The sequence below is a fragment of the Neomonachus schauinslandi genome, chromosome 13 (assembly GCF_002201575.2).
Source record: "Neomonachus schauinslandi chromosome 13, ASM220157v2, whole genome shotgun sequence".
NCBI lineage: Eukaryota > Metazoa > Chordata > Mammalia > Carnivora > Phocidae > Neomonachus > Neomonachus schauinslandi.
In genome coordinates this window covers 52919154-52936954 of record NC_058415.1, presented here as the reverse complement: position 1 = coordinate 52936954, position 17801 = coordinate 52919154, and the positions used below count along the sequence as shown (strand labels likewise).

Sequence of the window (17801 nt, the reverse complement as noted above, 5' to 3'; positions counted from 1 at the left end):
AAAAAGCAATGAAGACAACAATGAGATACCATTACACACTTATTAAAATGGCCAAAATCCAGAACACTGGCGACACCAAATGCCGGCGAGGATGTGGAACAACAAGAACTTTCATTCACTGATAGTGGGAATTCACTGGAAGACAGTTTGGAGACTTCTTACAAAATGAAATCCACTCTTACCATATGATTCAGCAATAGTCCCCCTTGGTATGTGCCCAAAGGAGTTGGAAACTTATGTCCACATGAAAACCTGCACATGGATGTTTATAGCAGCTTTACTCATAACTGCCAAAATGTGGGGGAACCAAGATGTCTGTATGTACATGAATGTACAAATATAATGTGGTACTTTCAAACAATGGACTATTATTCAACGCTAAAAAAGAAAGGGATATCAAGGCATGAAAAGACATGGAGAAGCCTTCAATGCATATTAGCAAACAAAAGAAGTAATCTGAATATGCTACTTACGGTATGATTTCCACTACATGGCATTCTGAACAAGGCAAGAACTATGGAGACAGAAAAAGATAAGTAGTTGCTGGGGGTGTCAGGTGAAGGATTAATAGACAGAGCACAAGGGATTTTTAGGGCAGTGAAACTACTCTGTATGACACTGTACGATGGATTCAAGTCATTATACATGCGTCCAAACACATAAAATGCACAACACCTGAGGCTCCTGGGTGGCTCCGTCGGTTGAGATGCCAACTTTTGGTTTCTGCTCAGGTCACAATCTCAGGGTCCTGGGATTGAGCCCTGTGGCAGCTCCGCGCTCAGCAGAGAGTCTGCTTCCCCTCTTCCTCTCTCTCTGCCCATCTCCCCACACACACCCCCACCCATCTCTGGAATAAATAAATAAATCTTTAAAAAAAAAAAAAGAAGAAAGCACAACATCAGAGTGAACCCTACTGTAGAGTTTGGGTGGCTATGATATCTCATTGTAGGTTCATCAGTTGTCAAAATACTACTCAATGGGAGACGTTGATCATGGGGAGGCTATATATGGGTGGGGGAAATCTCCATATCTTCCTCTCAGTTGTGCTATGAAGGTAAAACTGCTCTAAAAAAAAAAAATGTCTTTCAAAAAAAGAAAGAAATGAAGAAACTGATCCAAAGGCCATTAAACAAAGTGGTAGATATAGAAGGTGGACAGATGAGAATGGCACCAAGTGGGGGGGGAAAATGAGCAATGGAACAAAAAAATTAATAAAAACCATAGCATCCCACTCTCACCCAAAGAACTCCTAAAAACTACATATTGAAAATTCAAATTATGTGCCTGGGGAAAATCTTTCAGAATGAGTGACCCAGAGATTCATTCTGGTAAGATTTTTAGATGAAAAAAAGTTCTTTTGGCATTAAAACTTGACACTTGAATACAATTAGAGGGCAGAAACAGGGCAGTCATTGCCCTGGACATGGTGATAGTGTCTGGAGGCCTGGGGGACATTCAGGATTCTCATCACCACTCACTGGTAGACATCCTAGCCCCCAGATCAGGAGAGAACATGGGGGAAGCAGTAACGAGGGACCCCTAACACTCCCAGCAACGGAGGTATCAGTGGACGCCTAATGGAAGCCCGAAGTCCTCCCACACTGAACAGCAACCAGGGCCAACCTCCTCCTATGGCAATGGAGGCCAAGCAGGACTGAATTTCTACCTACCCCCAGCAGTAAAAGCCCGTCCTTCCCCTGCAAGAGCAACTTCGGAGGAAGCCAGCTAAAATACAAGATTTGAAGTAAGACCCAGAGCTTAATAACATAATATGCCAAATGCTCATGCTTTGATAAAAAATTAGTTACCATACCAAGAACTGGAAAAATCGAAAATGGAATGAATAAGGAATCAATAGACACCACCACCAAGAGGGCAGAGATGTTAAAATTACCCGACAAACACTTTAAAGCAATGAACATAAAATGTTTCACCAAGCAGTTATGAACATGCTTGAAACAAATGAAAAACTATAGACAGTCTCAGTAAAGAAATACAAAGTTTCAGGAAGGAACTACAGGCATAAAGAAGAAACATGGAAATTGTACGCCTTTAAACGCAGAAGCTGGGGGGTGGGGTGAAGCCCTCAATTGATGGACTAAACACCAGAATGGAGGGAACAAAGAACAAATCAATTAAAGAACAATAAAAAATACCCATTTGAACAACAGGCAGAATTGACCGATTAACAAGAAATAACAGAGCCCCAGAGACCTGTGTGACAAAAACAAAATATTGAAAATTCATGTTATCAGAGGCTCGGAGGGAGGAGAAAGAGAATAGAGCTTCGAAAGTATTCAAAGAAATAATTGCCGAAAACTTCCCAAATTTGCAAAAAAAACATACACCTACTTATTCAAAAAGCTGAACAAGCACCAAACACTTGGGTAAAATTGTACAGAACTTGACACATTCACCCAGATACACACACATGCATGCACGCATGCGTACAAGTGAGTACAAGGTAAATTCCGGGAATCTGCAGAATGTTGGTGGATTGTGTTAGTGTGAATAGCCTGGTTATTATATGATACTATAGTTCTGTAAAATGTCACCACTGAGGGGAACTAGGAAAAGTGTACAAGATATTTCTCTGTATTATCTTTACAACTGTATGTGAGTCTACAAGTATCTCAATAGAAGTTGTAACTAAAAATGGGTTTTGCAATCCATTCTCAACTTAGCTGTGCTCTCCTCTGTCATTATCTTGTAATCTAAAGAACCTGTAAGGAAGTTAGGAGGACGAGTACTTGATGTTTCTTATATTCTTGAAATGACATTATGATAGAAATGGTGAGTAGATTATGTCACCAGAAGTGAAAGACAGGAGGGGGCAGAAGGGAGGGGGTCTTGGCTCTACAAGGGCAGCATGAGACATTCTTGTGGTGATGGAAATTTTCTATATCTTGACTGTATTAACATCAATAGCCTGGTTGTGATACCATTCTATAGTCCTATAAGATGTTACTATTGGGGGAAATTGGGTGAAGGATACATGGGATCACTCTGTATTCTATCTTAAAACTGCACGTGAACCCACAACTATCTCAAAATTTAAAATTCAATTAAAAATAGAATTCAGCCAATGAAAATAAATACTTAGGAATTATATGAATGACCAGTGATGAGTACCGAATCCATTAAAAGTAGAACACATTAAATAACTATGAGAACTGTGATTTCAGATTATTAACTGACATAATGTGAAAATATGAAACACAAAAATTTGGAAGTAATAGGTAGGCAATAAGAGGGGTTTTAAAAAGTTAAAGCCACCATCTTTTGCAGGAAAGAGATAATTTATAAATTGTCCCTGATTAAAATTCCATCCTGCAGTTTAAAAGTATGTCATTAGCAGACGGTAGTTACACTTGTGGTGAGCGGAGCATAACGTATAGAGTTGACAGATCACTATGTTGTACACCCGACGCCAATGTAACCTTGTGGGTCAGCTTTACTTCAATTTAAAACACAGTCTGTCACTATTATGTTAATAGTTTTTGTTACATTTTAACATTACAGACACTCTTAGGGAGAATATTTCCTCTGGAGAAATTATTTGAATTTCAAAATTTCACTCTAGATTTTTGTTGCGTTACAATTAAATAAATTAAATGTAGCACTGCCTAACACAGTACAATGCCTAATAATGCCCCTGAACCTATGAAGGAAAAGTCAGGAGGTAAAATGTCACAGAGGAAGAGTTCTTATAATCTTTGGAACTGTGAAGTTTGATTGGAATCTTTGATTTTGCATGTATGAGCTGAGAGTCCTAGAGCAGGTATTGACTTTATCTGAAATTCAGTTTCATTTTCTCTGCATTGGGCTAGCACTGCTCATCCTCATCCTACAGGACTATTTTGGGCTTGGGACACAGTGCTCGGCACAGACTCTGCTCTCTGCCTTGACGTTAAAAAGTGTATTAATTTGTCAGTAATTATCAATTACTTCCTTCCCTCCCTTATTATATTTCCTTATATTCAATATGTTTTGAATATATATATATTTTTTTTTTTATTAAGGTCACAGTATATTTAGAATGACTTCTATTTAAAGTGGCTAAGTGTTAAGGGAAGAATCATATTCCATCAGCATCTTCTAACATCTAGAGATCGCTCAGGGAACCTCAAGCACACAGGCTGGACCAGTTATAAATTACCATATTTTCTCATGGGGAATTTTGTAAAACGGCTCGGGTTTACCAGGGACTTTTTTTCGTGTTGCAAAACGTATTGAAAATCCCTGAGATGGACATACAAGATGTAAGGCTGGGAACAAAAGTGTCAGTACCCACACAAAGAAACGATCTGCTTTTCACTAGTGGACACTAGGTTGTTGGCAAGGACTAGCCAAACAGTTTCTGTATGTTTTACTTCCAGTCAGGCAGCAGCTGGTTTTCAATGGAAGACTGAACACTTGTCTGCCTTTCTCTACCCGCAGCTGTCCTCCCCATATGTACTCACAGACGTAAAGAAAACTTCTAAATCCAATTAATAAAATGACAGACCATTGGGCAAAATATGGTACATTTTTCTCTCATTATTCAAGGGTTAAAGAGTAAACAAATCTGTTTCCACCACAACTGATGGTACAGACAACCGAGCGGTCACACGGGTTTGCTAACTCTACTTTGCCGCTCATGGAGAGCAAATTAGTGAACTTGCCGGGCATCCAGTGACTGGTTTTCTCAGCGGGGGATCCTCCTGAAACTACCTTCTGAGGCTATTATGAAAATCATCTGACCAGAGTCCATTCAATGATGAACAGGTAGTCACAGCACTACCAAGTACCACAGATGAAGCCCCTGCCTTCCTGGGGAAAGCAACCTTGACAGAGCCAGGCCTTCTCTGTTAGCAGCGAGGTACATGCAAGGACCTGCCACAGTGGATTAGTTGGCGCTGCAGGGACACATCATCTCCTAATCACCATTCAGGTGTGTGTTTTCATGAGACCAGACTCTTGAAATTGTTTTATTATTATTATTATTTTAAAGATTTTATTTATTTACTTGAGAGAGAGAGAGTGAGAGAGAGCACAAGAGGTGGGGAGGGTCAGAGGGAGAAGCAGGCTTCCCGCAGAACAGGAAGCCCGATGTGGGACTCGATCCCAGGACCCCGGAATCATGACCCAAACCCAAGGCAGACACCCAACCGACGGAGCCACCCAGGTACCCCCAGACTCTTGAAAGTGTAAGCAAAATTTGGTTAACCTATTACTTAAGATAGGATTTTTAAAAATCAGCGAGTATTTAGACAATTTAAACACTACCAATTACATTGACCTAACTGCTCTTTATAGAAGGTTGTACTCGACGGCGGCCACAAACACATTCTTTTCAAGGGCACATAGGATTCTAATAACATGGACCATAATGAGGGGCAATCATTCTCCAAAACCTTTGAAATTCTTAAAACCAACAGTGTATATTTTCTGAATATAGCAGAATTAAATGAGAAATCCACAAAATCCTACACATCAGTCAAAGAACAAATCATGAGAGAATACATAGAATAGTTGAAAATGAATGATAGTGAAAATACAGCATGTCAAAATTTGTAGGATGCTGCTTAAACACTGGTTAAAGAGAAATTTTTAGCATTAAATGCTTAGGTAAAATGAAAGTGTTAATTATCCACATTTCCACCTTAAGAAGACAATAAAAGAAGAGCAAAATAAACTCAAGGTATAAGGAATAAAATAAAATTAAAAAGAAATCAAGCAGCAAAGAGGAAAAACAACAGAAAAAATCAAAAAGGAAAAATCGATTCTTTAAAAAGAATGAAAATTGATAAATCCTCAGCAAGTCTGAGGAAGATACAAATTAAGACTAACAAGAATAAAAGACATCTTGCAGATCCTATGCAATTTAAGAAGAATAATAAGGTGAAATTTAAATAATTTATGGCCAACCAATCCAACAAATTAAATAAAATGGACAAATTCCTTGGAAATCACAATTTACCAAAAGGATACCCAGAGAAATAGAAAATCTTTTAAAAAAATGAATACATAATCAACAAATTTCTCACAAAGAAAATCTCAGTACAAAATTGTTTCCCAGAAGAAATAATCCCAACAGCATATAAATTCTTCCAGAAAATATAAAAGGAAGGATCACACAACTCATTTTATGGGGCCAACAGAGCATCAAAAACAAAACATAAAAAGATATCACATAAAAATTTACAAGTAGATATCCTCCAGAACCATAAACAAAGATATTTTTAATAAATATTAGCAATAGAATCTCATGAATTATAAATCAAATAATGTGTAATAATAAAGTGGAGCTACCCCAGGAGTAACAGGATGATTTAACATTTGAAAATCAACCAAAGCAAACCACACTCTTAACATATTAAATGAGAAAGTAAAGGAGAAAAAACATGAAAAAAAATTCATGACAATGCCCATTCATGATAATAATTTCCAGAAAACTCGGAATAGAAGAGAAAACAATGTTACAGGGCATCTATATAAAGCCTACAGCTAACAGCATTACTCCTTGTGGTAAAAATGGACATTTTTCCCAAAGACTGCAAAAAAGGCAAGGATGTTTGCTTTTAGCAATTCTAGTCAATGCCAGACCAGAGGGTCCAAACTTTGAATAAAGCGAGAAAAAGAATAATATGCCTAAAGTTTGGAACATAGAAGTAAACTGTCCTAATTCGTAGCTAACATGTTTGTTCTTGCAGACAGGTGAATATAGCCATGAAACAAAATAGAAGCCCAAGATGTGAGCCAAATATGTGCAACTGAGTTTTTTACAAAGGTGCCTATGTGGAAAGGACAGTTTTTCATAAATGTTCCTGGCATCACTAGATAAATATATGGGCAGGAATGAATCCTGACGCTTAGTTTTCAGAATAAAATAAATAAATATAATTCAAGCTGGGATGTACAACTGAATGTGAAATCTAAAAGCCCCTACAAGAAAACATGGGAGAATAGATTCACAAATTTGAAAAGGCAAAGATTTTTTAGGCAGAGAGAGATCATAAAAAATCACTAAAAGAAAAAAACTGGTAACTTGAACTACATCAAAATATTGAACTTCTGTGGTTTAAAATATATAATTAGGAAAATGATTAGACAATCACAGAATGGGACGGAATATTGACAATTCACATACACGACCAGGACTTGGGTTCAGATTATATAAAAATTTGATAAAAATAAATAATAAAAATCTGGGGTGCCTGGGTGTTTCAGTCGGTTAAGCATCTGCTTAATTAATAATTTCAGCACCTGCTTCACAGGATTAGTGTAATATGAAATGTTAAGAATTTAGCCCAGTGCCCAGTACACATTAGGTATTCCACATGTATTATCTGTAAGTATTATTTCATTTTACCCTCTGCAGAATCCCTACATGTTGTTTCACATCTTTGCAAAAACACAATTCTCACAAGCACAAAATAAACTCTATTCTTTCTTCCATTCCTTTTGTATATCCAGGTTAAATTACTGTTTAGGTTTTCATTACTCCCCAAATGCCCTTGGTGGTGTCTACTTAAAATACCACCTGTGCCTGCTAATGTATGCACCAAGACTGCCAATGCCAGGATTAAAGGTGCTAATGACCTTTATTTATGAAGCCTAAACATTCTCCTACTCATTGGACAAAGGTCTAACATAGTTCCCTTTCACAGTAGAAGCCATAAGCATCAATGCTATTATTATATTACATTCATTTTCTCCCAAAAAAATACAAATACAGGACATTTGATTTTCTTGTTCTCCTTTGTAGTCCTTCATCTTAGAGTTCAAACACAAATGCATTGTTCAGGATCAGAGGATTTTTTAGAAAGAGATATCATTCTATGCTTATAGTTATCCCATTGGATTTCATCCACTGATCTTAAATCAAATTTATGTTTCAATCCTTTCTTCCCTTAGGAAATCGTTCCCTATCCCCACACTCCCAGAGCTCTGCTCAATAACTCATGTAAATAATCACTTTGAAGGCACCACAACCATCGCCAGTTCTCCAGGTGTAGCAAAATGTACCAAAAGTCTGGGGTAGGCTCAGATAAATCTCAATAATGGATCAAAACAGGATAAGTCACTGCCATACGGTAGCTGAAGGGGGCCGGGGACTGAAGAGAGAGTGGAGAGAGGAGGAAGAAGCCTGGAAGACCTCACAAGCGCTTATTAGAAACTTGTAGGAATCATATCAGAGCCTATAACATCAAAAGAAGTAAGAAAATAATAAGAAGGATCTGTTTTCCATGGATAGCTTGTACTACTTACTATTCTGTCCTGAGAATAGACCCGATGTTCATAACACATAAATCACTAGCATTTCAGAGAAGAGAGTGGTTATCACCCAAGTGGTGAGGTGACATTGAAGTTTCAGGAAGACTATGTGTTCTAAGCTGCGTCTTGACCCATAAATTCCCTACACCAACTGGTAACCAGACACATGTGTCAATTTCTAAAAGACAAATGTAGATTACCCTTAAAAAGATGGCTTTATGTCAATGACCTAGACTGTCCATCTCTACTAACTTTTCCAACTATCTCATGAGGGTCATATATGGGTAGTCAAGCTTTCCACAAAGAAATAAAGTTTGACAAATCTTCCCATACTACTATGTTTCCAAATAAAAGATCCATTTTCTGAAGAAAGCAACTAGAATTTATATGCAAACATAATTTTTAGAAAATTACTTTGGAGTAGATATGGAGCTTTGCGCAGTGGCAGTATCGTAGCCAATGAGGTTTATCTGAGGCGCGATTATTGCTAATTGGAGTAGATATGGATGTGAATTTATTCTGTTGAGTCATATTTACCTGCTCTCATCTTTAAAACTGGTCATGATGCTGCATTTCAATGGTGTAAACCATAAAACAGTTAAAAGGCATTAAGATTTATTCCCCATGATACTCCTAGGGAAATTTTGTAATAATCCTGTTGAGGTTGTTTTCATACCTAGAGTTTATTTATTTGTTTGACTTCTAAATGGATACACTTACTTAGCTCAGGCTTCACAACATTACATCATTGGACAAAAGTCCATAGAAAAATGTGGCACCAATGACAGGAGCATATAGAACAATTTGAGATTGTGAAATAATCTGTCAATTAAGAGGTTCATTTATAAGCACGGAAAACCCACCACAAAGTGGCTTAAAAGGTGGCTGGGTGATAGACATTGGGGAGGGTATGTGCTATGGTGAGCTCTGTGAATTGTGTAAGACTGGTTGAATCACAGACCTGTACCTCTGAAACAAGTAATACATTATAAGTTTAAAAAAAAAGAAGAATATAGCAGGAAGGGAAAAATGAAGGGGGGGAAATCAGAGGGGAAGATGAAACAAACTGAGGGTTCTAGAGGGGAGGCGGGTGGGGGGATGGATTAGCCTGGTGCTGGGTATTAAAGAGGGCACGTACTGAATGGAGCACTGGGTGTTATACGCACACAATGAATCATGGAACACTACATCAAAAACTAATGATGTGATGTATGGTGATTAACATAACATAATAAAAATTAAAAAAATAAAAAAATAAAGGGCACTAATTGGCTGTAGTAAGTAGAAACAAAAAGAGACCAAGCTTTAGACTTGATTTGATTCAGGGCAACACGAAGTCAACAAGACAGCTTTTCTCCTTTCTTCTCCTTTACCTTCAGCTGTGTTAACTTCATCCCCAAAGTGCCACTCTTTTCAGTGACAATTTCAAGGGCTATATACACTTCTTTATCATCAGTGGAAGGAGAGAGACTCAGAAAAATTCCTGATGAGACAGAAGAGACTTATTTCCCATCCGACCATAACAAACCTTTTACCCAGTCTTCTTAGAACTAATTGAGTCAGGGATGACAAGTTTTTTTTCATATTTTCAGATTATGGTCATACTGAAAATATTTTATAAACTATTATGGTATATTTCCATTTTAACACCTTCATGTAAGAATTTCATAGTGCCAGAAAATAATGACCTTGAAGTATAAAGACAGTATTTTGATTATAGGGCAGAACATTTTTGCTATCACCTTTAAAATGTTGCCACATTCATTAACTTCTTGGGTTATAAAAAGCACATAGAATCCATTTCCTATCCTTCAGTACATTTTTATATCCACAATGCAGTAATCAGATACTGATGAATGTAATAATTTGGGGAGAATTTAAAGATTAAAACTTTTCAGGCAGCACAATGATTTAAAATCAACCAGGAAAAAGCTCCCTCAAAATATTGTTTTATGTAATTTTCTAGCCATTACCATAATAACAAAGTAAAACTAGTTCAATTTTATAAAGAAACTAAAGGAAAATGTTTCACATTTGCTGTTCCCTTGAAAACACCATTATTAGTGATCAGTTGAAGAGGGCAAAATTTTAATTTGGGGGGGGGGAAGGGTGGAATCCTTTTTAGGCAAAAATCAACTTTGTCTCAGTTTACAATAAATTATGGAAGAAAGAAAGACATTACTTTGATTTGAAGTATTATAGGGGTACCTGGGTGGCTCATTCGGTTAAGCATCTGTCTTCAGCTCAGGTCATGATCCCAAGGTCCTGGGATGGAGTCCCACATCAGGCTCCCCGTTCAGCAGGGAGTCTCTTCTCCTTTTCCCTCTGCCCCTCCCCCTGCTCATGCTCGCTCTCACTCTCTCTCGCTCTCTCTCAAATAAATAAAATATTTAAAAAAAACCCAAAGTATTACAAAATATTTCATTGTTACACAAAAAGTAAAATTAAAGTTTAAAATACTAGCAAATTGAACTAACATAAATCATTCATCAATGTACTTTACTCTTTTTAACAAATCCATAGTTACAGAAAAATAGGTTAGGAAAGATGTCCTTTTCCTTCAAATTGGTCATATTAGCTTTGAATCACTAGGCAAACCATACAACTCTCTGACCCTTAAGGTCTTCATCTATAAAATGAGAGAAGTAAACCAAATGCACTCAAACATCTCTCCCAACCTACAAATTTATATACCATTGTTATCTTTTTTTTTCTTTTTTTAAAGATTTTAATTATTCATGAGAGAGAGAGAGAGGCAGAGGAGAAGCAGGCTCCCAAGGAGCAGGGAGCCCGATGTGGGACTCGATCCCAGGACCCTGGGATCATGACCTGAGCCGAAGGCAGACGCTCAACCATCTGAGCCACCTAGGCACCCCTACCATTGTTATCTTAAGTAATCCTTTAAGGAATGAGGATTAAACCTCAAAGTGTCTTCTAGATACATAAAGCTCCCCTTTAAGTTGCAAAGCTTTACTTGGAGCATTTACAATAAATGCATTATGTTTCCCTGTTACCTTAAAAAAATATGAACTATGACTGCTAACACAATCTCCTAACTTCTTAGTCCTGCCTCTCAAACTTGTCAGCTGTTGGACTAGATCAGCACAGACTTCTGGGCCTTGGCTCCCATTCTCTGCAACCACGGGAAAAAGTTGGGAGTCTCAGAATGAAGATACCTGAACCTTCCCTTTCTCTCTCTCACTGTTTTGAACACCAAAAGGAATACCATGTAACAAAGTATATACAGATATTTTGTATATGCATAGACACATAGATACATATACCATGTCCAAAGTATATCTAATGCAAAGAATTACTTTTGAGGAACAGTTCTTACTTTTTTCCTAATGAAAATACTTGGATATTACATAAAATATGTCTTATTTTAGAGGACTTGTAGCTTTATGGTTCAAATCTTCAATTAACTGACAATTCTGCACTCATTTTGTTTCATTTCTAACTTGCTGCTTTATTGTCTAATTGCATAGGGCCTAAAACTCCCTTTGTTTCTCCTAGAGTTTCGAAGTTTGACCTTTTAGCACATGAAAATGAAAACTTACAGCTCTCTCTCTGTTACTTGAGCAAATTTGCTATCACCATTCACTTTAAAACAGTGGTTCCCTAAACCACTTTTTTTTGGTTTTGGTTTCGGGTTTTTTTGTTTTGTTTTGTTTTGTGTTTTTGCTTGAGATCCCTAGGCTCCAGCCCTAGAGATTCTGGTTCAGTACATCTGGGGCAGGATACAGGAAAGCTGTTTCTCAAAATTCCCTCAGGTAATTCTGAAATCAGCTAGTTTGGGAACTATTACTTTGCCCTCAGTTTTAGCAGCTGCTTCTTATATTTTACAACAAATATAAAATTTTCTTCTGATATGAATCACAAGTACATTCAGAGAAAATTCCTATCTGAGAACTAGATGTAGCAATCTTTTGCAAGAAAATTTTAAAATACAATATAAACAGAAAAGCTAAGACAATGCAAGCTGATGCTGAAAAGTGAGTGGTTGTACCTCATGAGGCAATTGTTTTCTGCAGTATTCGTAGTCATTCACTGGTAAACAAAGACCCTGATAACAGCCATCATTACTAAATAAAATATGGAAGATCTTTAAGTAATAAAAATGTAACTAAGTAGTTAAACAGCTTGAGAAAATGTTTCTAACAGACCTAAATGAAAAGCATGAAATAAGCTGCAGTTTCCCATAGAAATTCAAAGATTTCTTTGCCTGTGGAGTTTACCCTTAACAGGACAAAAAAACTTAAACAAAACCACTACCATTGAAAACCAAGTTAAATTAAGTGCAAAAATGTAAGAGTAAAATATGTACCACTATATTTTTAAGGATGCTTAAAGCACAGATAGATTAATGAGTATTAAATGTATTAAAATGAGATATAAAATGTTTGGTACCAAGAATGAACACCACTCCTTCCAAACTTGATACAAAAACCACATTTGGTTTTTCCAGCGTCCTAGATGTCTGTGTCCACTGCAGAATATTTTTTGTATGTGTTTTGCCTGTTTTCTTGGCCCACCCCTATCATGAGCCTCAAAGTTAAGAGTTGTCATGCTTCCAGGCAGCTGTGTTATATACCAGGAAGTCTTATATAGGTAAATATAACTGTCCCATAACATTCTAGGAGATATAGCTTTCGTTCTCCTTGAAATAGTGTACAAGATGTTATATAGGTGATCTATAACCCAAATCAGCCAGAGTGCTTTTCCAGATATCACCACTGGAGGCCAGGGTGTGGCTAAATACCTGTAGTTGTAGATTCAATTTTCTTCAGAGGAACACCATTTCCACATTGCTCTTAGGTGTCATGATATGAACTTGAAAGGAAGGGTAAACTATCTGTGTCAGTATGGCGTTTCATGCATTCTTGAAAAGTTCAGACCCCCTGTGACACAGATGGATAAGACATAAACCTTTTGTATTGGGTGTTCTGGTGATCTTACATTTGCTCCAGTTCTATTTCAGCAGAGGTAATGTAACAGCAGTTTCAAAATCACTTCAATAATTTCATCTCTCTTGCAATTTGGATTAAAACCTCTCCATTTTGAAGAGCTGGAATTATTTTGCTTTTGCCACCAGACAATAAAGCAGCAAATCGAATAACATTCTAAATGAAATCCAACAAATATCCAAAAAGTACTGAACATTCTGGCTGATTGCAGGGATCTTCCTGAAGGTCTTCTTGTATTTAATCACACTCTGAGCTGTGGTGATTTCCTTGTGTCTTTTCTAGGTCCTTATCACCTTGACTGTAAAAAACATGTACAATGTTTGCATCATCAGCATTTTCATCTTTAAAAAGCAAGCAATTCCTGGGGCGCCTGGTTGGCTCAGTCGGTTAAGCTCGGACTCTTTGATTTCGGCTCAGGTCATGATGTCAGGGTCATGAGATCAAGCCCCACGCTGGGCTCCACACTCTGCAGGGAGTCTGCTTGAGAGTCTTTCCCTCTCTCTCTCCCCTGCCTCTCTTGCATTCTCTCTCTCTACCCCATCCGCCCCTCCCCCCACTTGCATTCTCTCTCTCTTTCTCTCTCAAATAAATAAATAAATCTATAAAATAAAACAAAACAAAATGAAAACCCAAGCAATTCCTGACAACTTAATAAGCTAGTTCTATAAAGCTGAGCTGATGGTATTCTCTGATTATCTGGGGAACTGGTTTATGATTGGGCTTAATCATGTCAGGTATAATCAGAAACAGTTTTATTTTTCTACCACCATTGCCTGCAAACACATCTGTATTACCTAGTTTACTGACCTCTGGGGAGCATCTCCATCAGATCTCCTGCTACTATGTTACCGAATCCAGGACATTCTTAGTCTAAATTCCGCCTCCAATCTGACTTTGGGCTCCTCCCCTCTGGCTCCGCTCAGGCCTCCCTGAGAGTTTACAGATTTGGCTGGGGGAAAGAGTGGCAAGAACTTGATTTTCTTTTTTTATTGAACTAACTTCTCTACTCCTTCTTTCACCCCTCTTCAGCTTCTGATGGGTTCAGTGTTGGGAGCATGGGAAGAAAGACTTGTAGGAAGAAGGGCAAAGTGCTCTAAGTGTCAAGTGTTTTTATTTGTTTGTGGTTTTTCTTTATTTTTTAAATTCCAGTATAATTAATATATAGTGTTATATTAGTTTCAGGTGTACAGTGTAGTGATTTAACAATTCTATATATTGTTCAGTCCCCATCACCTTTTTCACCCATCCCCCACCCACCTCCTCTCTGGTAACCACCAGATTGTTCTCTGTATTTAAGAGTCTGGGTTTTTGTTTTTGTTTTTTTTGTTTTTGTTTTTGTTTTTGTTTGGTCTCTTTGTTTCTTTGTTCATTTGTTTCTTAAATTCCGAGAAATGCAAATCAAAACATCAATGCGATATCTCCTCATACCTGTCACAATTGCTAAACTTAAAAACACAGGCAACAACAAGTGTTGGCAAGGATGTGGAGAAAAAGGAACACTTGTTCACTGTTGATGGGGATGCAACTGGTACAGCCACTCTGGAAAAGAGCATAGAGATTGTTTTTTTGTTTTTAAGGTGGCTCTTGGTACCCTTCATCAGGGACGCCATCCAAAAGTTGACTTTCTACTTCAAAGCCCATTTCTATATTCTTTGGAATGTCCTCCTTCTCTGCTCCCTTGCAGGGACCTTCATACTGTCCTCTTTTGATGCATCCCTTCTTCCATTTCTTGTCCTTAGTAGAATACCTCTAGCATCTTTCTGCTAAAGCTCTCACCTTATTGGCCAATCATCTTGGGTGAGTTACTTTTAAGATTTCTGGGGCTCCAGATAATACTTAGTCCTTACTAACTTTTTTTGCCTTATTCTACCAAAATCAGACAATTCTGCCTTCAAAATTTTGCATGCAAGAGATAGCCACCAACTTCTTGGATGGCTTAAAACTCAGATTGCTGGGGGGTTAAGAACTCTCTTGCATTAATCTCCAGTAGCAGCATGGTAATTAGGATTTGCTGCTCAACAGGCCTCCAGTCCAGAAATAGAATGCCTGCCCTCTTCTTGCAGGCAGCCCAAGTTTGTGAAGTAAGTCTCTTGGGTTTCCTTCACTCAGCTTTAGATGGGGGAAGAGAGAGAGGAGCTTTCCCCTCCCCTACCTGGAAGGAAGGGAAAATCTTACAACTTCTTACTCTTATGAGTTTCTTCCATATAAATTTGTCTAAGTGACACTCCAGTCTACTCTAAATTTTGTTTGGAAGTAAGTGGTGATAGTGCCTAAACTGGTTGGAGCAGGCTTTAGAATGCAGATGTCTGGGGCCCCTGGGTGGCTCAATGGGTTAAGCATCCGACTCTTGATTTTGGCTCAGGTGATGATCTTAGGATCGTGAGACCCAGCCCCCATGGAGTCTTCCTGTCCCTCTCCCTCTGCTCCTCCTCCTCTCTCTGTCTCTCTCTCTCCCTCTATTAAATAAATAAAATCTTTTTTAAAAAATGCAGACATTCATGCTACACTCTTAGCTTAAGAGTTGCGGGCTAAGTTCTGAAACAACAGGACTTTAAGACATGAAAGTGGAATTAGCAATCCTTTTTTTTCTGATTCATTCTGTTGCTCACTTAGTAGTACAGCAGCCAAGCCAGAGAGCTTAATATTCTTTTCCCTATTATGCCTATGTTTCTACTGGCAGAGAAAAAATGTGGACAGAGGAGAGAGAAGGACTAAAAGGAATGGGGTACTAAATATATAACTGCTTCTATTATCCTGCCTCCTGAGATCCAAGACTCCCGGCTTATGAAAGGTTAACCACACTCTGCGATGGCACTATAGAACATGTGTGAGTCCCTTTTATCTAAAAACAGGGCTTTCTGAAGAATATAGAATTACATTCTTATTTTAATATTTAAGCCTGTGCTCAGTGAGATTCTAAAAGCCCAAAAACTTTTTCATCACAGGAAATAAATCAAGAGCCTATATTTAATACTGCACAAAGCAGAAATAACCCTACACACACACACACACACACACACACACACACACACACAAGAAAAGAAAGGAGAAAAAGCACTCCTACAGATGTAGTACGTTAAACAGATACCCATAGCTTTTATCTTTAATGAGAGCCATTGAACAGGTGGGAACCATGATTTAATAAGCTTTGTTTTAAATCCACATCAGATAGAAGACACTGAAAGCAAATGTGTACTCTTATCAAATACAACAACTGAATTTGAGCTTACCCACTCAATACTAGAGGCACTGAAACTCATATATTATGTATAATTCCATTTTGATTATATGCACAGATAAAACCAATGCAAAATTGTTTTCCATTTATACAGATAATAGACTTTCTCTTAAGTGGAACTCATTCCAATGTTGAAATAATGTAAAAAAAAAAAAAAGACCAAAATATATAAAGTAGTATTTTGTCTGAATAGAGGAACTAAATGTAATTTAACAAATTATTATTAATAAGAAACTGACAATTAAAATAGAAATTTAGTCACCTTCAATTTTTCAAACCAGATATGCTTTTTAGATACTAGTTGCTTTTAAAATAGTGTGGTGTCTCCTGGGAATAGTGCATTCAGAGATTTTAATATTCATTTATTTTTGAAGATCATTGACTTATGACAAGAAAAACAATATGATTAATACTACAATGTTTAAGAAAATTAAAAATACAGTGATTGCTGGAAAACATGATTTCTTTTTATGGAGAAATTCATTATTCCCCAATGCATCTGAAAAGCAAAGAAAAAAATCAACCAACCTTTTTATTTTTAATTAATTGAATTGAAGTTTGAAATTACTTCACCTGCTCAGTGTGTAGAATTAAATGTCCCCAGAAATAGAAAAAAAAGAGTTGAATTATCAGATAATCATAAAAACAAGCTCCAAAAGGAGATTGTACAGTTAATAGCCTAATCATTTTGACAAAGAACACTCTTAATTCTTAACCACCTTTCTACAGTGATGACAACTAATAGAAAAGCAATTACAGTGTTAGAATTATTCTTACACCTGCTGAGTCTGACCCTTTATGTTTCCATAGGGAATCCAATAGGGTTCGTGATGAATTGAGGTGGGATATTCACTAACTTTCTTTGAAGCTAATTGTGTGGCCACATTTACCAGCATCTAGCAAAATAATTATCTGGCCAAGCATTCTTTGTTATGAGCAATATGTACAAAATGTGGGCAATCAGTAATAACTAGAAAATTGAGCTGGCAAAAAAGAAATCATTATAGATGAGTTGGACTTATACTCAATAGCATAATAAAGGATTACTCTACAAGAAGACTGTGTTAGCATAAAACTCTACACAAAATATGAAGTTGTACTCTAGTGATCATATTTCAGAATATCGGAAGAAAATGTATCCCTCTTGGTTCATGTTAAATAATAAAGCAACCCCCCACATGTAACAATATGAGCCCTCCAACACATGTGGAATCAATTTCTCCTTAATATTATACAGTACTCTTCTTGAATAGTAACTGTTCCTGAAGATGTCCTCATAAGACAGAAAATAAAAAATCAAATGATCATATATATGGAAGAAAAAAGAGTCCCTCACT

General features: G+C 37.2%; 1 pseudogene; it reads left to right on the top strand.

The window, feature by feature from the left end:
* The first annotated feature begins 8689 nt into the window (after positions 1–8689).
* LOC123326605 lies at positions 8690–8925 on the top strand (annotated as a pseudogene).
* Positions 8926–17801: the final 8876 nt, after the last annotated feature.